Raw genomic sequence first — 22,287 nt, forward strand, 5'->3', positions numbered from 1 at the left:
TAACCAATCAACTTTGTGATAAATCACACTTTACTAAGGCATATTCCAGCCGGTACTAAAGACAGGTGGGCTCAAAATCTGTCCATGTTTCTATTAATATAAAGAGAATACATTTCACATCATTTTTTTTGGCTTAGTAAACATGCTTTCCTCTTAACCAGTATAAACTTCACCATCATTTCTGTTTCCATAGGGAACCAAACAGCAATTCTTTAAAGAGCTACTAACAAAGTACAACAGTAGACTGGTACCACCAGAGCCACCTTTGCCGCTAGCGTGGGCAGCTATGCTCCTTATCAACATACCAGAATGGCTGGACATTGTGAGCAGCTTTTCTAAACATATTTAGCCATCCTTCAGATAAGAGAAAGTAAACCAAAGCTCAATCTTCCTGAGATGGCGGTAGCAAAACATCCCTTGGCATTTAAGGAAGCGAGCAGAGACCCTTTACTTGTATACAAAAAAAATAACTATTTACAACATATTTACACATCATTTTTCTTACAATCGTACTAAATTTACATCCATATTAGACCCCTCCTCTAATTTTTCCATAACCACCATCTGATTTTAATAGTTGCTGAAATCCATTTACCATTAATCATCATTTCATTTATTCTTTCATTCCATATAACATGAAATCATATGCTTTACTTCTATTCTTATAACATCCATATTTAATCATATCTATGCTTATTTCATCCACTTCTCTCAGTGAGTGGCCTAATGGTTAAAGTGTTTGCCTTACAAACACAAGGTGCAGGGATTGAGTCTCACAAGGGACAATTGGCTAGGCTTAAAATGGCTCGCAAGGGCAGTTAGCTTAGTACTAACCTATGAACCTATCTTAAAAAAATATTTTTATGTAGCCATAACTTTTTTACTCGTTTATATTTCAAAATCACATGTTCAGTAGTTTCTTCTTCTTCTTCTTCTTCTTGGCAATGTAAACATATTCTATCACTTTTCCTTTTATATGGTTTATTTAAGCAATAACCCACGCCTGGGTGTGGGTAATGCTGGATCTACCCACGGTTGGTATGGTTTGGTCACGAGGGCATCGCCCTCATGACCAAACAAAGACAACCGTTGGTAAATCCAACATTACCCACACCCAGAAGTGGGTTATTGCTATTATACAATGACATTATTTAAGAAAAAAATACTTACTTTTTTAAAATAATGTCCTTGTATAACGGCGCCGTGCTGTCCTTCCGCCGCTGGACAGCTCCGCTTTGCCATTGCTGATATACTGTGCATGCGTTTGGAACTTGCGTTCCCATGCATACCCAGTACATCAGTGCTCGGGAAAGTAAGCAATGGAGAAAAGAAGATCTCCGTTCCTACTTTTTTTTTTTAACCCTTAAAATTAAAGAATATATCAATGGAAAAAAGTCCGGTCGACTGGACCTTTTTCCGTTGTATATTCTCAACGGGCACGATGGTTGGGCTGGCCAATCAGCGTGCTCATTTTACAATATTACTGTCCAGTCATTGTATAATTCCTTTTACTGGTAATTTATCTATTACCAGTCTCCACAAAAATCTTGACATTCTAGTTTATTGTATTCATTTGCTTCTTATTTTTATAGCTTTAATTTTTCATCCGTTAGATTTTCCTATGGTTTTACACAGTAAACATTAGTAATATTTTATCATTATATTCTTATACCATATTTTTCTATCTTTTTCTAGATCATCCATTTTTATTTTCCACAAAAATATTTTTCTTGATACCATTTTACTTTATTTGTACAACCTTTTAATCTTTACCATACCCCAAAATTTATCAAACATGTCTTTATACAATTTTACAATTAATCTCATCTTTTTCATTTATCACTTTAACACTTTGTACAAATTTAATGTAGCAGCATATACCACTGGGTTAATTAACAATACCCCTACATTTACATACAAAACTCCTCGTTTTATTGGGTTTAATCTAGAACCCCATATAAATGAAAAAGATATCTGCAATAATTCCTTTTCAAATATTTAGCAAATTTATATTGCCAACAGTATGTAATTTTTCCCATCAGTACTGAATTTATCAAATAAGCCTTTTCCTGAATGACAACTTGTGTTCTCCAGAGAAGAGAGGTTTTATTTCTTCTACTGTTTTTTTTCCCCATTGAATTCTAGTTACATACTTAACACAAAAATGTCATTCATTGTAAAATATGTACCCTCTATCTATACTACATCATGTAAACTTTTATTTTTCTCTTTATTTAAAGCCACCCTTATCATATCTAGACACACATTTGTGCAAAGTATTACTTTTATCCAAATTTTGTTTTTTTATCAATTATTATAATGGAATCTGCATATGTTAACAGGACTGGAATCCTTCAAGTGATATATACCCAGTTTCCTTTATTTTATAATTTATTTCACATACTATCACATTCATAACTAATGCAAAGAGTATATAGCTCATGGGGCATCCCTGTCTTACACCACTTTTCATATACATCTCCTGGCCTAACCAGCCATTTACAAGTATTTTTATTTTACTATTACTATACACTGACATACATACTTTCCTACCATTCTCACTTATATTCTTCCATTACTACCCATAAGATTTCATGCCCAACTGTATCAGATGCCTTAGTAATGGCCCCTATCATAATTTTAGCTTCTAACCTATCCATAATATTATCCACAATTTCACTATCATTAATAATTCTAGACATCCCTTCCCCTTTATGCTATATATACTATCTTCCATAATATTTTCAATTTTAGTTTCAAATCTCTTGTATTATTTTCATAAAGATCTTATAATTAATGTATTCAATACTATCATGCCCCAGTTTTTTAATGGTCTTATATCTTCCCTCTTCCAAATAGATTTAAGTATTCTACTGCATAATTTATTGTATTTAACATGTGTTGACCAGGAAAGTCCGAGTAGGACAAAGCCTATTTTCAGAGGAAGCCCCTGGAGAAACGCTCCAGACGCATGTCTTTGGAATGTGGGAGGAACCCAGAGTACCCAGAGGAAACCCACATGAACGAAGGGAGGACATGCAGACTCTACACAGAAGGCACCCCAGCCGAGAAATGAACTGGAGAACCTCTTGCTGTAAGGCGACAATGTTAACCGCTGCTGTGTCGCCCACATAATTCTTTATATATAAAACCTTCATTTAACCATTCATTTAAAATTTTTTTAAAATGTTCTTTTTGCCAATCCCTTAAATTTTTAAACAATTCATACCAAATTCTATCTGGTCCTGCAGCTGAATCTAGATTTACTTGTTTTAATACTTTATATATATCATATAAAAAATTCTCCTTTTCCAACTCCTCATACTCAAGTAATTTTCTACGTTTTTACTACCTTCTTTTTCTCTTTAAATATTTCTTGTACAACACTATTCATAATATTTTCCCGAGTTCTTTACCTCTAGCCATACTGCAAGATGATCAGAAAACAGCATTTCAAATACCTTTCCTTCTCCTATAAACAAATCTTCTGATACTATAAACTAATCTATTTCAGTTCGATATATATCCATTTTGTAAGTTCATAAATTTTAAAGTTTTAACTTACCACATCTAATAAAGTCCAACATTTTTCAAATATCATTTCCTCTCTCTTTACACTTGCCTCTTAAATTCCATTTAAAGTCTCCTGTTATTATGATAGACTATGTAGTGATAAATGTGACTAAAATCTGATGAAATAAGCTTTCTTTACAACTAGTATAAGCATATACCGTTATAATTCTATATACTTGTTTATTCCATTTTAAATCTACAATGGTTAATTTTCCCATTTTTGCTGAAGTTACATCTAATATCTTTATTATATTTCTACAGATTATGGCTAATCCTGAACATCTCCCATTTTCCAAATTCCAGATTCTTTCCCACCATAGTTTCTCTGTAATCATTCTTCATTTGTTAAAAAAGCTTGCATCTTCTAATATAATTACATCTACATCACATGTACTAAACCACTCCAAAATCTCTACTCTTGTTACTATATTCTTATCACATTTAAAGAAGGCACTCATGTTCATTTCCCCTTTTCTTTAGAATCATGGTTTCATAGGTGCACAGCTAGTTACTAGGCTAGTTGCCTTAATGGGCCATTCTAAGCCTAGCTAATTTCCCTCCCAAAGGTGAGAATCAAAAGTTATAACTTGTGTCTGTGAGTTAAACACCTTAGCTATTATACCAACCCCCAACCATTAGCTGTATATGTTTTCAAACATTTCCTTTTTTTTTCATTTATACTTGTCCCTTTAAATTTTCTTTTCATTTTTTACCCTTTTACAAATAGAATTCTTTTTGTTTTACTATCCCCAAATTTACTTTTCCATCATTTATTTCAGAGCATTCTCCTTTGTTAATTTTTCTCTCATTTAATTATTCTTCTATTTCTACTACTACTAAAATTTCTTCTCTTTGTTCACTTTCTTCTCTTTTTTTCCTTACTCTCTTCATTACTCTTTTCATTTTTACAATCTACTCTTTTCATTTTTACAATCTATCCATAAATGCCCAATTTTGTTATATTTATAACATTTAAATTCACATTTTTGCATCATGTCTCATTTCCCCACAAATATAACATTTTCTTTAACGAGTTACTTATCAAATGTCCTTTTCCACAAAAAAAAAAAAAGAGTTTGGGTTGTTCCCAGTATTTTTTTTCTCTTCCTTTAAACACAATATTACAATTGCATCCTCCAGTCCATAAATCCATTTTATTACAAATTTTACAACATCCAGTACTTCTTTGCATAAAGTTTTCAAATGTCCTTTCCAAGTCTCTTTCCACCTCTTTTCAAATTTGTACATGAATTTTCTTTTTTGTTTCCCTGTTAAATACTTCTATCACATAAAGATTCCATGGATTACAGTCTTTGTTCATATTCTCCAAGCAAATTTCCCACTGGAAGAAAAAAAAAAAAAAAAAAAAAAAAAAAGAAAAACAGTCTCAAAAAAAGAAGTTATGTCTTACCATAACATCCCATCTGTATTGTTGATCTTCGTTCAGTCATTACGTATGGGTATCGGTTCAGACATCGGAACCGAGCAGGCCATCTTCCAAGCTCACGTCAGCTACAAACTCTCGAGCTAAAACTCTTACCCAGAATTCCCCTCTCCCTGTTACCTCAGATTGAGTTTGCAAGTCAAAAGAAGGTAGAGGCTACCTCTGGTCAAATGATGCAATAGAACCGGATGGTGAGATCCACTAGAAGCCACAGGAGGGGGAAGGAGGGAGGGTCGTAATGACTGAACCAGGATCAACAATACAGATGGAACATTATGGTAAGACATAACTTCTTTATCTGATATTGTTAATCCTCGTTCATTCCTTGCGTATTGGACAGAGTCCCCAGCTACCTTTATTCCTGGGAGGCTCTCATGGAAGGACATTCCTGAGCACCAAAGAACCAAAAGATGCTCTTTCCCTGGAGGCCAAATCCAATTTGTAATGATTAATGAAGGTATGAGGGGTAGCCCAAGTTGCAGCTGCACAAATGTCATGTAAAGAAGCTCTGGCATGGAAGGCAGCAGAAGTTGCCACCGACCTTGTAGAATGAGCCTTTATGGTAGTAGGTAATGGAATATTACGTTGTCTATAAATGAAGGCCACACAGTCTTTCAACCATTTAGCCAATGTGACCTTAGCAACAGCACATCCTAATCTAGGTACAGAACAGGCCAAAAATAACTGGTCCGACTTACGAGAGGCCTTAATCCTGTTCAAGTAGAAGCAAATTTGCCTGTGAATATCTAGGGTATGTAGGCAATACTCTCCTTTGTTTGAATAGTTGGGGAAGAAAACTGGCAATTCAATGGTTTGATTAATGGACATTTCAGAGATCACTTTTGGCAGAAAGGAAGGATTAGTTCTCAATGACACTCTATCTCTATGAAAAATCAAATATGGACTCTTGATGCATAAGGCTTGAAGCTCAGAAATACTTCTGGCAGAAGTAATGGTGACCAAAAACAAGGTTTTCTATGACAAGTATCTGAGGTCGCAAGAAGAAGCTGTTTCGAAAGGTGGCATTGCCAAAGCTTGTAGAACTAATGACAGGTCCCATGGTTGAGTGGGTTTTCTAAAAGGGGGTTTTAGATGATTCACACCTTTTATGAAAGTCTTGCATAATTTGTGTGACATAACAGAGGAGTCTTGGACACCATCATGGAAATTAAATATTGCAGCCAAATGAACTCTAATGATAGAGGCCGATAGGCCAGATTGAAAAAGAGTGGCTAGATACTCGAGTACTAAATCGACACTGGTGCTGAAAAAGGATTACCTGCTTTTCTTTCAGACAAAAGTAAATCTTTTCCACTTGCTTAGATAAGTAATTCTGGTGGAAGACTTATGACATGCAATAAGAATGTCACGCACTGGCAAAGAAAGATAATTCTGCCTGGCAATCAAGGGGAATTGGAGGAGCCAAGCTGTGAGCTTCAGGCTGTCCAAGTTGGGGTGAATCAGATTCTGCAGCTGGGAGATCAACCCCGGGGGTTGGATGGAGAATCCACGGTTGATCTAGCAGGTGAGGCCAAAGGAAGGGGAACCAAATCTAACGAGGCCAATATGGCGCTATGAGGATCACTTTGCTCTTCAACTGGCGGGCTTTCTTCAGAAACTGGGGGAAGAGGTGGAAATGCAGAAGGTAGACCCACGGGCCAATCGTGGACTAGAGCGCCCCTGGGTGACTGTCCCGGAGGGGGAATCAGGGTGAAATAGTTGCTGCATTTGTAGTTGGTCGGGGACGCAAAGAGGTCACAGCAAGGAAGACCCCAGCGGTTGAAAATCTCCGCCACTATCACGGGATTCAGGGACCACTCGTGAGGTTGTAGAATACACCAGCTGAGTCTGTCTGCTATCACGTTGGAACTCCCAGGAATGTGCGTTGCTAGAAGAAAACGGTTGGTAGCCATCGCCCACTGCCATATCCTCATGGCCTCTCGACAAAGGGGGTAAGATTTGGTTCCACCTTGGTTGTTGATGTACTTGACCACCACCATGTTGTCCGATTGTATCGCAATAGTCCCAGACGGCAGCAGGGGATGGAATGCTTTCAATGCCAGAAGCACCACCCTCAGCTCTAAAACATATATATGCAGATGGGCCTCCATTTCAGACCAAGTACCTTGGACAGTCTGTCCCTGACATAGCCCCCCCTACCCCACCAGGAAGGCGTCCGTGGTCACTGTAGCCTTGGGTTGTTGGGGGGAAAAGGGGCAAGACCATTATGATGGGTTGTGGTTCATCCATCTATTTAAATCCTGTTTGCACCTGTGAGTTACCCGAATCTTGGCTGAAAGAGGGTACTGAAAGGGATACCACTGGGTGAGCAGTAGCCATTGTAGAAGCCTCATGTGAAACCTGGCCTAGGGGACAATGGTAATGGAGGCTGTCATGAAACCCAACAACTGTAGAACAGAATGAGATGTGGATTTTTCCCTTGAAAGGACTGGGATCAGTTGTTGCTTTATCCTTAGAATTCTGTGCTCTGGAATGGATGCTCTGCAATCCTTTGTATTCAAGATGACCCCTATGAATTCTGTGAATTGAGATGGGGTGAGATTGGATTTTTGCCAGTTTATGGTTATGCCTAGCCTTTCTGAAGAAAGGAGAGAGTATGCCAGGGCTTCTTCCAATAGATGTCTGGTGGGGGCGGAGATGAGCCAGTCGTCTAGGTATGGAAACACCTGGAATCCTTGTAGTTGCAAGTGAGCTGTGATGACTGCCATGCACTTTGTGAACACTCTGGGGGCTGCAGAGAGTCCGAAGGGCAGTACTCTGAACTGATAGTGACTGGCTCCCACACGAAGTGAAGGAATCTTCTTGATGGCCTGTCCACTGTGGTAGTACGCATCTTGAAGATCTATCAAGCACATCCAATCATCTTTTTCCAAAAGCGGAAGGATAGACTGTATTGTGACCATCCGGAATCTTTGTACTCTTACAAACTTGTTCAATACAATGAGATCCAAAATTGGTCTCCAGTCCCCAGTTTTCTTTGGCACCAAAAATAGTCTTGAGTAGAATCCGGATGCTGTCTGGTCTGGAGGGACTATTTGGATGACTCTTTCTTAGCAGCTTTGATATCTCTAATGCTGCTTCTTCCCTTTGACTGGGTGGAATGTCATTTAAGTTTGTTGGGGAAGTGGGACAAAGATCAAAGGGAATATGATAACCTCTGGTTATTATCCTTTGTACCAAAGAATCGGTGGCGATGGTTAGCCAGGCAGAATGGTACAAAGAGAAACGACCCCCAACCACTTCCAGAGGAAAGCAGTTGGGCCGCTCTTCAGGAGCGCGGTAGGAATGGCCAGAGAAAGTCCCTAGAACCCTGGTTACGCGGACCCAGTCTGCCCCAAAAAGGGCATCTTCCCTGTGAGTTTCCCCCTCGGCCTCTAGGGGAGAACTCGGCGTGTGTCACGGAAAGGACCCTGAGGCTTTTTGTACCATATCTTCCCACTCTTCTGGTTTCTGGAGAAAGCTCGTTGAGGGGAAGAATAACGGACACCAATGGCAAAAAGGGTCCTACCGTTCTGTTCACATCTGGCCAGTGTGCTTTTAACCTTGGGTCTAAACAATGAAGAGGCTTTGATGGGAGCGTTGAGAAAGGAAGCTTTGAAAGGTTCCGAGAAATTACACAAGCTCATCCAGGTGTGTCCTCTCAGAACAATGCCTGAACTTGTCGCTCTAGCTGCTCCTTCTGATGCATGAGATATCAGGCGCATGGAGGAGTTAGATATCGATTCAATGGTGGCTGGCTGAGAGGCCACTTTGTCACGGATCTCATCAGACACGGCACCAGCCAAAGTTTCAGAGAGCTCAGAAATTAAATCTCTTTGAAGCCTGGTAAAGTGTGCCATATAGTTCAGGGACCTGATTGCAAAGGTCGCTGATGCAAAAGTATGCTTCCCTATTCTGTCCAGAGCCCGGGACTCTTTGTTGGGCGGATGGACAGTCTGGCTTTCTTCTTCCGCCAGGTCCTTTTTAGTTGCGGCTGCCACCACCAAAGCATCTAAAGGAAGACCTTTGGACCAATGGGGGTCAGTAGCAGGAGGGGACAAAATTTTATCTGGCCTCTGGGGAATGGCCTCAATGGTGTCAGGAGCTTTCCACGCATGCTGCATGACGAGTCGGACCAGTTCGTCAGCAGGTGGAGTAACCCAGGAGGTAGAGGGCTGGGTGCGAAAGGCCTACAGGAACACAGACTCTTCAGAGGTCGGGTTCGAGGGTTGCCAGTCACCTTTCTGTTTAAGAATTTCAAGAATATCACCAAAGGATACACACAGAGGATGAGCGAGGGGACCCTTCCCCATCATCAAAGTCTGTGTCTTGAGTAAGGGACTCCTCTGTGGAGTCCATGTGCTTCCTCTTGCACAAGCTTTTTTGATGAACTTCCTCAGAGGTAGAAGCTGGGGAAGACAGTGCAAAAGAGGCTTCCTGTGGGAGTATATCCTGAGGCCCTTGCGCCCGGTGTCTGCCAAGAGCGACTTGTGTACATAGCGGTCCAGAGGAGGGCGGGGAGAGTGATAGCACAGGATCGCCAGTCAATGTCAGAGCCTTCTCCATTAGCTGGAAGGCCGGTCCACCTGAAGAGGGGTGAGTGTCTATGACAGGGGTCACCTCTCTCCTAAGTGGCTCAGCCTGCCGACTTGGAGTCCCTGGATGGCTGTGAAACACCAAATTATGTACGCCACAGCTGACATCCTGGGTCGTAGCAAAACTCTCTTGCTATGAAGGCAACTGCGGCTCCTTAGTGAGGTCCATAAAGGGAACCATAGAGGGGGAATACTGTGCTATATCAAGGGGCTTCAAAGGCAATGAAGGAGGAGAATAAGTAGGGGATTTCGGCAAAGGGTGATCACCTCCTGAGGAAGGATAGGTCCTGGAGGGCGGGATACCTCTGGCCAAAAGCACTTGATCCACAAGACACAACACGTCGTGTTCATGGGGGACTTCTAGTGGATTTTATGGACACGGCTGAAGGGGAGTCAGGTCTATCCAAAGATGGAGCAAGCTCAGTGCCTACCTCTCAGGACTGCACTGAAAACAATGAGGCTGTAAAGGACTAAACTACAGGTGTCTGCAACGAGGAAATCATCGGTGCCGAAATCATGGTCTGCATCGACAATAAGGTCGGTACCGAAGTGACTGTCGGCGCTATGGCTGAAACCGAAGATATCGGTGCCGATAACTGAATTGTCAGTGCTAGGTAAGTTGTCGGAGCCAAAAAGGCAATGGGCGTCAAAAAATCCATCGACGTCGTAACAGTCTGCATCGACTGGACAGTCGGTGCTGGTATAGAAGTCTGAACCGAGGAGCCCCTTGGTACAGATACGTTAGTCGGTGCCGAAGTCACAGATGGCGCCGATGGCCTCGGTACCAAAAGTCTAGGTACCGAAAGCGCTGGAGCCAAAGAGGTCAAATCCGAAGTGGAAAGCTTAGCTTTCTTGGATCTCGGTTCGTGGGAGACCCCAGCAGGGGACGAAGGAAGATACTTGGCCTTTATATGTTCATCACTCTTTTTCTTATGGGATCTTGGAGGGGTTGAAGCCTCCGACCCAGAACTAGCCTCTGAAAAAGGAGATTTAAGTAGCCTCTTTAATATCAATTTATTTTTTCTCTCAATCAACGTCCTGTTAGAGAAATTCTTACAAATCCCGCAGGGTGGGTCAACTGTTAAATGAGGCACACCTAAGCAATAGACACACAGGGAATGTGCATCTGAAGCAGGTAATTTATGGCCACAATCTGAACATCTTTTAAATCCTGGACTACCTTTTTTATCTGCCATGTTAGAAAGAAAGAAGGAAAAACCAGAAAAAATACCAGCAATGGTACAAGAATTACCCGAAGGTAAGAAGGGAAGGGGGTTTACCAACGATGGTAAAAAAAAAATTACCTTGCGGTAAAGAGGAGGAAAGGAATTGAAAAGAAAGGATAGTCGCTAAATGCGATAAGGTAAGAGAAAACTATCTAATAACTTTTCTGTGAGACAAGGTTGTTTTAGAATTTAGTATGACGAAAAAAATTGTACTTAGCTCAAGAGAAGTAGCTTGACACGACCGAATGGCGACGCAGCAAATGAAATCTGGGGTAACAGGGAGAGAGGAATTCTGGGTAAGAGTTTTAGCGAGAGAGTTTGTAGCTGACATGAGCTTGGAAGATGGCCGGCTCGGTTCCGAGGTCGGAACCGATACTCATACGTAAGGAATGAACGAGGATTAACAATATCAGATTGTCTCTCTGTTAACAAGTTTGTCACGAAATGCCTCTTTGTTAACAAGGATAAATGCTCTTACCTAATGTACTTTTACACGCAAAGGAGCTATTAAACTATCCCACACTTCATACTTGTCCATTTCTTTGTCTATTTTACTATGAATTCTTTCCACATACTTCCACTTTTCATTTCTTCTGCCTTTTCCTTTTCTATTATTCCCCTTTTACCTTCTTTTACTTTCTCTGCAAATACTTTCTTTTCCATCTTACCACTATTTTTCAAGATTGTCTCTGCATCCTCCTTTTGTATTTTCCTCCATAATATCCCCCCAGGAAATGTCACCTTCATTTTCTGGCTCACTCTGCAACAACATTTCTTTAAATCTTTTCACAACCCTCCTCTGACTGTAGGGTTGTAATTATACAGCCATCATTTGCAGACTCATCTCCTTCAAACAGATTTCTCTGAAACATCCCCCTCAAAAATCTTGCAAGCAAACATTTTCCAGTCTCGATACTGACTTTCTCCCATTAATCCTGCCACCTCATTAACTCCTCTCCCTCCTTCTGCGTCTCTGTTTCTCTAGGCTGCCTCTGTGCCTGGAATGTGCTCATGCAAAACGGGTCCCACTTGCAACAACGATAAGAAGGGAATTTCCTAGTGCCCTGATCAAATTTTCTCCAGACAGTATAAATACCACCTTGGGCCTCCTCTGAAGAGGCCACAGGCCTTGTGGGACTAACATGGTCAACAAAGAGTAAATAAATACATTTTGATTTCTTGATTGCAGTGTCCATTTTCCATACAGCCCCCGGGAGAAATGCTCCACATGCATACACAATACAAAGATCTAACATTCCTTCTTTAAAGGATGACCCTTTCCACCAGTCAGAATGCTTGCACAGTTCAGATTTTCCTAGATATCAACAGTGAACAGCTCAAATTAGCATGCATTAAAGAATGGCCAAATTTTAAAAAAAAGTGTGTATGTGTGCAAGCATGTGCATCTGTCTGACAGAGTGACCAGAGACCATAAGCAAATACCTCTTTTGGGCAGAGTATTCTGTAGTGTTGCATAAGGTCAAATAGGCATGCCAGAAATTTGTAGTTATTCTAACTTCAGAAAGTGGGAAATTTTGGAGTGATTACTTACAGCAAACTTGGACACGCATATGGTTCAAACTATTTCTAGTAACAAAAAGAAAGAAATCATGATGCACAATATAGAACAACTTGTAATAAAAGCATGTGAGAAATACATCCCTGTAGACTGTAATTATTGCCTGTTCTCTAATAAGAGGTATGACATTAACGTCTGGTATTGCTGACTGATGTTAATCATCAGTGAGTTACCAAAAGAGTCGGTCAGTAATTCTACAAGGAACAGAGAAACACTATGTGGCAAAAACAGGGACAGTAAACGGGTGAAGGGGGGAGTGCTGCAATGCCTTGTATTCTATGATTTTTTTCCATTAATTTGCTCACAAAAAGACACATGAGGTATATTCACGCTACAAAGTCTCTGTAACTGCTGTGTGTGTGGATATTAAATAATTACATAACTTATTTTAGACATAAAATACTTTCACCAACAATAATTGCATATGCTACTGCAAAACAGCTCAACAGGTAGCCCATCCTCCAAGCACAATAATGCCCCCCAGGGTGTGTAGTCCTGGGGAAATAACACTTGCATCATCAGGCCTTACAACGACTCTGAGTGTGCATTACTTCTCCAATGACGCACTCTATCAAGCATTACTGCTTGCTTAGCAAACCAACTAAGTCATGGAGTCCTTCAGATTACCAGTCAAGACCTACACTGGCACTGCCTGATCTACTTGGGTGAGGACCATGACGTCAATCATTGCATGTGCCAGATGTTCACCTTCACACTCAATATTACATAGAGAATCTGTATGCCTGACCTACAGATTTTATACTATACGTTTGACAATGTGCTTGCATTTTCCATCATTTTGTTACTCTTTTTTTTTTTAAACACGTGTTTCTTGGCATTCCACATTCCTACTGGAAGCAAAGAGAGTTATGTGCTGTTTGATATTCAAGTTTTATGCTAAATTAGATGCACACATTTTTAGCTCTATTTTCCTATCTTTCAAGAGCCCTTGTTCCCATTTTTAATGTCTGCAGATTGAGAAGTATGGCACCACCTGTGGTCAAAATTCATTCCACCAGATATGTATCCACCTCTAATCCTTCCTTCAAGAATATCTCCACTGAAAAAAAAGTAAGGGTTCTGAATTTGAGTTATGAATATCTAAAAAACAGCTAGTGATTTAAAAAGAAATACCAAATTTTTTAAATTTGCTGTTAAACTATTAAATAATTTTTGCATGGGGGCTTTGCTACCTTGCACCCCACACCCCCTGTAAGTAACACAAATACTGCTTTTCTTTGTAATAAGGAAATATAACAAGGTACTGCAACCTCAGACTTGCTGTACATTCTTCCAAGTTTGCAATTACAGTTCCATTATTCCAAGATTCATAATTATAGTCCCTGGAATTTAAAAAACACCCATATCGGCACAACTGCCAAGTAATATCTGCACAACTGCCAAGTAATATCTTAATCACAATTCTAGCACACTTCCTCTGGTACCACTGTTTTTTGGGATTTAGTATTCTTAACCTTGGACTACCTCTGGCTTCTTCTGTTATGGTGGACAGTAACCGGAATTCAATCCAAAGACTAATCAAGGAGGGTCCCTGAAGTTAGATATATCAGACATATTTTTAAGGGCATAAGCTGCTTTACCAGATAGATCCGCTGATGGGCCAGGACTGCCCTTTCTTAAAACATTCACTTCCCCTCATTTTGGTCTTGCCACATCAGACTTTTTTTTTTTTTTTTTTTTACACTTTGTTGTACTCTTCAGATCTTTCCTGCATTCATTCAACATATCCTAACTAGTCAAGATTACACCATAATAAATGAGGAATTAAGCCGGAGGTCTCAGCCCCCCCCAGAAACCATTGGGTTCTAGGAGCATGAGTTGCATTTCAGAGCTTTGCCCCCCCAAAGTTTTTGAGCCAAAGATGGCCTGAACAAAAGTCATGGCTAAAGAAGAAATTGTTGCTTCCTCTTCATTTTCGTCCTTCATCCTTGCACTACTCCCTAAATTGCCAAGACTGAAGTGTAATACGTGTGGAAAAAATAAAAGAATTAAACTGATAGTCTGGAGGCAGCTTGGGCCTCAGAAGCCATGGTATTCTAGATACTGTGAGGTACAGGTTAGAGCTTTTGTCCCCAGCCTTTTGTTAAAATGATGGCCTGGATAAACATAACTAAGGAAATCTAGATTTACCATTTTTTTTTTGTTTTATAGGTTCCTAGGTGTGTACTAGGCTAATGGCCCTGGAGCCTTTACAAGCCTAGCCCATAGGATTACCCTGGCATTGTGCCACCCGACCTTAGTTCCCAGTGCCTCTGTTGAGTAGAGCCACTGGAGTGATTCCACGGGGTGAATTTTCTATTTCCCATCCACACACCAAGATTCCTCTTGAAGAGGCCAGTGAGGTGCTCCGTTTGACATGTATGGGAAGTCTACTCCATAGCACGGGCAGTCTCTGGGTTATGAACCTGTCCCTCCAGCACGTTCTGTTGATTTTGGTAATGAGGTTGAGGTCTCTGGAGCGTGTGGTCTGCAGGGATTCCTTTAGATGCAGCATTTCTAACAGAGTTGGGTCAGACATGGCTTTGTAAGTCAAGCAGAGATCGCCTCTAAGTAGGCGATATGAGACAGACAATAGTTGGAGTTTTTGAGTCTGTCCATACAGGACAAGTGTTTGAGGCCTAGGATCCTCTTTGTGAGGTACTTTAATGAAGAAATAAATTGTGCCCACAGCTTAATGATCAAAGCTGACAAAAAGTAGTCCCCAATAAACTGAGAAGATAAATGCTTGCAAAGATACATTAATCACATATTAGAAGAGTGTCTGCCTCCCTGTCAGAACAGAAAAAGTATACAGTCACCTTCTAGGTATCTCTCTGACATTAGAGTGGGATGAAAGTGAATGAATAAATGGACTCTGTCATATATTTCAAGTTGCTGCTGTCACGCATCATAAAGCTTGATTCTTTACCCCACCCACAAAAGACAACTATCTTCTGTGCATTTATCTGACAACCAGAATATAGTTATGTATGTTAAATTGTTGCCCTCATATGTATATTCACAATAATGCCGCCTTACCCCCACCTCCCAAAATTAGCCATCTGTATACACTTTAAAAAAAACATCAAGTCATATTTTCCAACCTGTTGCTCCTCCACAATACACTGTCCCTACACAAGCTATAGTGATGTGTGCACATTTCTGATGCAAGACTGCCTGAAAAGTTAAAGAAACAAGGACCATACTGTCACAACCCTACAAAAGCAATGGTGATCTCCTGTACATACATATACGAGGTTTAATTATGAGGAAAATTAGAGAAAAACACCGTACTTTCTTCATTCTCAAAAATGTTATAATGACCTTCTGCGCACAGCTCCAAGTTTTAATGTCAAGAAGTATTTAAGAAATATTCATTTCACTGTTCCCAACCCCTGCCACTCCTACACACAGCTATTGGAACCTTCTGTGAACACCTCTGAGCAGGGCCAATTGTAGAACAGGAGGGTCCATGCCAGAAGGTCTCAATAATCAAACTTCACTTCTGTAATCTGAAGCTGTTTACATTGCCGGGATCTAGAAGTTATGTGATGTATTTTGTCTCTTACTTTTTAAAAATAATCACTTTTATTGCATGAATCACTATGACTATGCTCTAAATTTAGGGAAAAGGCATGCCTGTTAAGCACCCTTCTCACACTGGAAAGGTTCTTAAACTTTTATCAAGTACCTCTTAAATAGTGATATGCTCTAGTCAAACACTAAAGCATTAACAGCATTCAGTGATCACAGTAAAACTGCAATGGGAAGCTGTTAAAACACTTCATTCAGACTGTTAAACACACACTCAGACTCTAAATGAAGTGTTTTAACTGCTTCCCATCACTTTTCTTTTAATCCAAAGATTAAAATCCACAAACCAACCATGACAGCTCCAAGTAAAAAGTTTAATTCAGTAAAAGGTTAGCGCTTTCATGCCCTTACAAGAGCACTTCTTCAGACCATCATATAACAGCTTAAAAACACACTCAATATATATTAAAACACAACTTAAGTGATGTCATAATCATTTAAGTCATGAGCTTTCAATATAGGCTTTAGGTACACATCCATTCAACCCTGGATGTGTATCTGCCGGCATCCTTACTATCCATTTAATTTCACTTTGTTCTACTATATTATTGTCTCCTAAACGCTGCCTATATTCCTTCTTTTCTAAAACCCTAAATTTAAAATGATGTGCCTCCCCTGCCTCACATACATGTTTCACAAGGGCATTTCTATAATCTCTATTCCTAATGGCTAAAATATGCTCTTCTCCTTTCCCTTGATTTTCGTATTGTCTTTTCTATATAAAAACAAGAGCATACTTGATAGCACGCTAGGCAGACTATATTTACTGTAGAACAATCTGCTTTCACCCTAAGTTTAAACTGCTGACTATCCTATCTACACATTCAAAATATCTACATGTACCACATTGTGAGGTACCACCCAATATGGAGTTCTATACTCTCACTTTTTGTCCATGGCATAAAAATACGTTTTTTTTTTTTTAAACAAAATGGGGATATGTACCTACAACCTCTGTGATTCAAAGACATTATTTATTTAAGAAAAGTATTTTTTTTTCTTAAATAATGTCATTGTATAATAGCAATAACCCACGTCTGGGTGTGGGTAATGCTAGATTTACCCACGGTTGTCTTTGTTTTGCCACTCAGGCTTCACCCTCGTGACTAAACCACACCAACCGTGGGTAAATATAGCATTACCCACACCTAGACATGGGTTACTGCTCAATAATACAATACAGAACACAATGGAAAGATAAAACATTCACATAAGCTATACATAATGCAGAAAAATCTATTAAAACTAAACAGTAAGTTATGTCTTTACGAACTATATAATGTGCTATATTTCCTTGTGTACAGAAAGGTCAAAGAGAAAGAAGGTGGTAGAATGAGGGGCGAATTATCAAGTAGATGGACTTTAGGGCACAAAAAGAAAAATGCAGATGCTGATGTATGACAAAGTCTGACTGAAAAGGCAAAAGGCTAAAACGTCACACAATGCGCTTATGGCTAACTGACTGGCTGAAAAAAGTAAATAGAAATTATGACTACAGGCTCATAGGTAGTTAAGAAACTTGTGGCCTAGGAGATCACTTAAGAGTCTAACCCAGTTTTCCAATTGTCTCGGAGCACCGTTTTGTTAAGTAACTTGCTCAGAGTTAAGGTATCGACTCCCCATACTTTGGGATAGACTGCCCATACATGTCAACCAGAGCGCCTCATTGGCCCTCTTCAAAAGGAACCTTGATGATTGGATGGGAGATAGGAAATTCACCCATGTCAGTCGCCCTGCTAGACAGGGGCCCAGAGAAGTAAATATTGAGGGAAAAAATTTCCAGGGAATTGTTATGGCTAGGCTTGCATAGGCCTTAGGGCCTATAGCCTAGGACCAACCTATGAAAATTACTTAACTGGACAACGATATGGGGCAGCTAGAAGCTAAGCGACTCAAACCCTGGACTAAAGGAAGCAGCTCAGTTACAGCTTACATCCTTAATACCCTGCACTAACTGACAAACAAAATAGTTAGAATCTGCAAGAAAGCAGACAAGAGGTGGGAAAAAATAGAAGAAAGAGAAGAAACTAGATTAAGAACATGAGAAAGAAGTATGTAGAGGGAGCAGAGCAAGACTTTTTTAAAGGAGATAAAGGAAAGGAAGATAGGAAACAGTTTTTCAGGTAGCACAATTACAGCTACAAGACAGCTGTGTGGTTTAGATGGATAAAGCCCTATGACCCAGGACGAGTTAGCGGCCTGAGCAAAGGAAGAGCTGTTGGCAGGTAAAACAGGAATGATAATGCAATATCTGCTTACCTTTGCTTTCCAAAGGGAAGAGGGTTGAGTGGTTATGCTTGGGTGCATGCTGCATGTTAAGATGTCCAAGTGGAGTCCAAAGTATGTGGTGATGCCTATTACAAAAGGGTGCAGGGCTTTTAAGGATCACAGCACTTGTAGAAGTGGGCAACAGCATGCTTTCCTTTTTGAATGGCTACTGACATATGAATAGTGTAAATGCAGGGTCATAAAAAAAAAAAAAAAAATCTTGATCATTCATATGGATAGTGGCAGCATTTCAGTAGCACTTGATCTTTGCCCTGTCAGGATCAAATGGGTCAAACTGGCTGGGGAGGAGGTTGAATGGTCAAGAAGGGGACTGCAGCCAAAAAAATTATAGATAGAGGGGAATAAATTGCTTAACAATTTATCAGTTCTGGGAAGTAAACAGGTCAGGACAGAATTATATTCCCAAAGTTTGCCACCTTACCTAAACACAATACATCTCCACATAAATTTCTCATTTGTGTAACCTTCAGTATGGATGCATCTGAGGAGCAGTGGAGGACAGTACGAACCTACAAAACCAGCTAAAGATAGCCACTAAGATGACAAAGTGTTCATAAGCATAAAAGAGATTTTGTAAATATCTGGGCAAATTCAAGCCAGATTACAGATCAAAGAGTATGCAATGGTGAGATCACTGTAGAGAATGAAGCAAAGTTGGCAATTCTGCTACAACTGAACTTTAATTCTCACAGGCTACTTAATGGCAGACTGGTGAAGCAAACAGGTGGGGAAGCAGCAACACAGCCTGCACAGTTCTAAACCTGAAGATGAGAGTTCTAAATCTGAATGCACAGTTCAAGAGAGATAGCTTCTAACTGGTATTGCCAACAGCTTGCTTAATATCAATATTCATTAAAGATAAATACACCTCTAGATTGGTTAAACAGCATGATTCCCTTGAATTACTTCAGGTGCAACTGACTGTATGTAAGACCCCACTTCAGGTCATTGCCAGCTGCAGGATCCCCTCCATGAATCAGGACACAGACTACTTGGAGCTACTTGAGTCAAGATACAACCAAACACCCCTTTAGTTATTATGGAATTCTCAAAATCTAACAACACCTTATCCATGGCCCTGAAAATATACCAGGTTGTCCAATTATCAGTGTCCCTACTTAACATCTTTAATCTAAGCCTTAAAAACAGCCGTTGCGATGCCATTACACAAGGGTGGCCCAACCATACACCCTGCTAACCGTAAATCCATTAGATCTCACTAGCCTCAAATGTAAAGCTACAGAACACATCTCAGACCTTATTAATCTGGACATTAAATACTTCTTAAACCTGGACCTTCAAGTTGGCTTTATAAAAGGAAGGTTCTGCTTCTTTACCTTCATTAATTATTTGCCAAAATAACTGATGCTGTTGATAGTGGTTACGCTGTACATAACAGCAGATACAGAGCTGGCTAAGGACTTTTAGACATTATTCCCCATACAAGCATTACTGACAGACTTGTAAATCTTAATATAAATCCTTACATAGTATGGTGGACAGCTAACTGAACGTCTGACAGAATCCATATGGCTACAATCACAGGTGCCATTTCTGAAAGCAAAAAAGGTACCAGTTACATACCACACGGCTCAGTGGTGGGCCCTCTCCTATTTGGCATCTATTTCTTAGACCTTCAGGCCAACATCCTTGGCCTATACCTATCCAAGTACACACACAACTGTAAAGTGGGTGCTCTTATCTTCCACTGATTCACAACTGCTCCAACACGGGTTAAATCAAGTTAATTAAATGATGCAAGGACAATGGTCTCAAATTAAATGAGGAAAGAAAATGTAGTATACTTAATTTTGGTAAACAAAACATTTTCACAAACTATATAGGTGGCACTCCAATCAGACACGGTCATAAGGAATCTAGTACGTTTGTTGATAATGTCTCCACATTAGTTCAGAAGGCCTTTTAGCCAAGTCATCTAGAAGGCCACATTTTGTATAGGAAGCACTTCTGGCACATATCTGTCTAAACATCATTCAACTTGAGACCTCAGAGACTCATAACTAAAAAGATCAAGGACTTCAAAAGTCTTTACTATCAGGATAGACCGGCAGCCCTTTCTCTGTATTCAGTCTCTTATAGACTCTTCTGTGGAGATCTGTGACTAGCCTTTCGAGCTACAAAAGACCCAACCCTTTTCGACCTCTTACCCCTTCGCAGAATAAATGGTACCTCAAGTACCCAGTTAAAGGAACTAAACCTTTATCAACAGGTAAATAAGACATGTTGGTTTGAGATTCACATTTATTTATTTAGTAATGTTTGTTTAGGGAAAGTCCAGCTGGATGACTATCCATTTTCACGAAGGTCCAGGGAGAAAAGCTCCACAAATAAATGAAGAGAAAACACATATATGAAAACTGACAATATATTACAATACACCATAAATAGATAAATGTAATAAATTATTAATACACATACATGTAGAGTAATACACATACACCATCACTAAATCAAGATAAACATATCATGTAGCGCTGAAACTTGTTAACCTATAAATACGAGAGTTTATTAATCACTCATAAAGCAAATGTCAGAGTGGAAAAGTCAAACAGTGGATAAGGATGAGAGGAAGAACAGAGACAGTAAGAAAAAAATATTTGTTAGAAGTAATAAGTGGAGTAGATATAGGAGGCAGGAAAATAATGAGTAAATGCAAGATTAACAGTAAGGAAAATAAGAGAAAAAGAAATAAAAACAAAGAAAAGGAGAGAGAGGGTGTATCCCAACATCTACCCCACACCTGTACAAACTTCCACTACACATCAAGCAGAACATTCTTGCCACCCTCAAGGTAAACCTAGATGATTGGCTATGCAGCCTCAAATTCTCCCCCCAGTCTCCTATCTTGCCCTCCTTTTGGACAGTGCTAAATGCTTTCAAAAGATCTAAGCGGTAACTACTTGAAATGTCGGGACCTGCTATAGCAAGTCCCGAAACACTTGAGACGATGTCTGAAAAACAGAGTTACATATACGAAGCCCAATATAACCACTTCTCTGAACATTCTCTTTTCTCCAAGGTACAGCAACCTTGGAGTTGGTATACAAAGTTTGGGGGTGTGGGGGGCATGCCTCCCTGCAAAAAAGAAGTTTAAAGAATAAGAGCGATCTTAGAGATTCGCTCTTTTCCGTGGTTTTTGGTCTTGTCTTTTTTTTTTTTTTTTTTTCAGCTTGTCAGTACTCAGCCTTTTGAGTGCCGACATTTCAATATGACCTAGGACATGAAAGCTCTAAAACTACCAGAAGAGTTAAACAGGTAACCTCCATTAATAAGCATAGAAATTGTAATACAATTCAGCCTAAAACCATACAGGGAATTCAAATTGCTGGAAGCAAGTCTGCACTGGATTTTTTACAGATTACTTTTTCTGTAAACTTTAAAAGAGGGCAAACAGCAGAAACAGACTGCTGATACAAAGAAAACTTAGCATGACTAGTTTTCGGAATTTAGAGAGACAACTTTCCATTACACACCGGTTGTATAATGTAGTTATAGGTCTATAGACAGACAGAGTGTGCAAGCTTTAAGTGATCTGAAGGGATATTAATCTTATTACAGTCGTGTGTATACACACATTATATTTATGTATGTATACATATACATATGTATATATACACATATGCACACATATACATACACACATATATACACACAAATATTATACATACATGAGAGAAACACCTAAAAAATTCTCAGAACCTGCTTTGCACACCATTTCTAAATTACAATATCTACATTTCTCACAAATGTAAATGAAATAGTCAGTGTGTCTTATTTAATGCTTGTTCGTGCACATTACTGAATGTCTGCTTAAAAATATTTGTAATACATTGGAGCTCTTCTTCCTGGCCTCTGTTGAAAAGTTATTTTTTTTAACTAAATCCAGTTGGACAAAATGGTAAACAAAAGCAAAATAAGATAAACTGCTGACAAAAACGGAGCTTAATCAGAGAGGTGAACTGAGAG

The 22,287-nt window shown here is 39.6% G+C and overlaps 1 protein-coding gene across 1 annotated transcript in view; it reads right to left on the bottom strand.

Moving 5' to 3' along the window:
* The window catches only part of METTL2A (methyltransferase 2A, methylcytidine), a 506,716-nt gene that overhangs the window by 401,386 nt on the left and 83,043 nt on the right, over window positions 1-22,287 (bottom strand). The gene's annotated exons all lie outside the window — the stretch shown is intronic.

This window comes from Protopterus annectens, chromosome 13.part0 (assembly GCF_019279795.1).
Source record: "Protopterus annectens isolate FY-2018-M chromosome 13.part0, PAN1.0, whole genome shotgun sequence".
Lineage (NCBI taxonomy): Eukaryota > Metazoa > Chordata > Ceratodontiformes > Protopteridae > Protopterus > Protopterus annectens.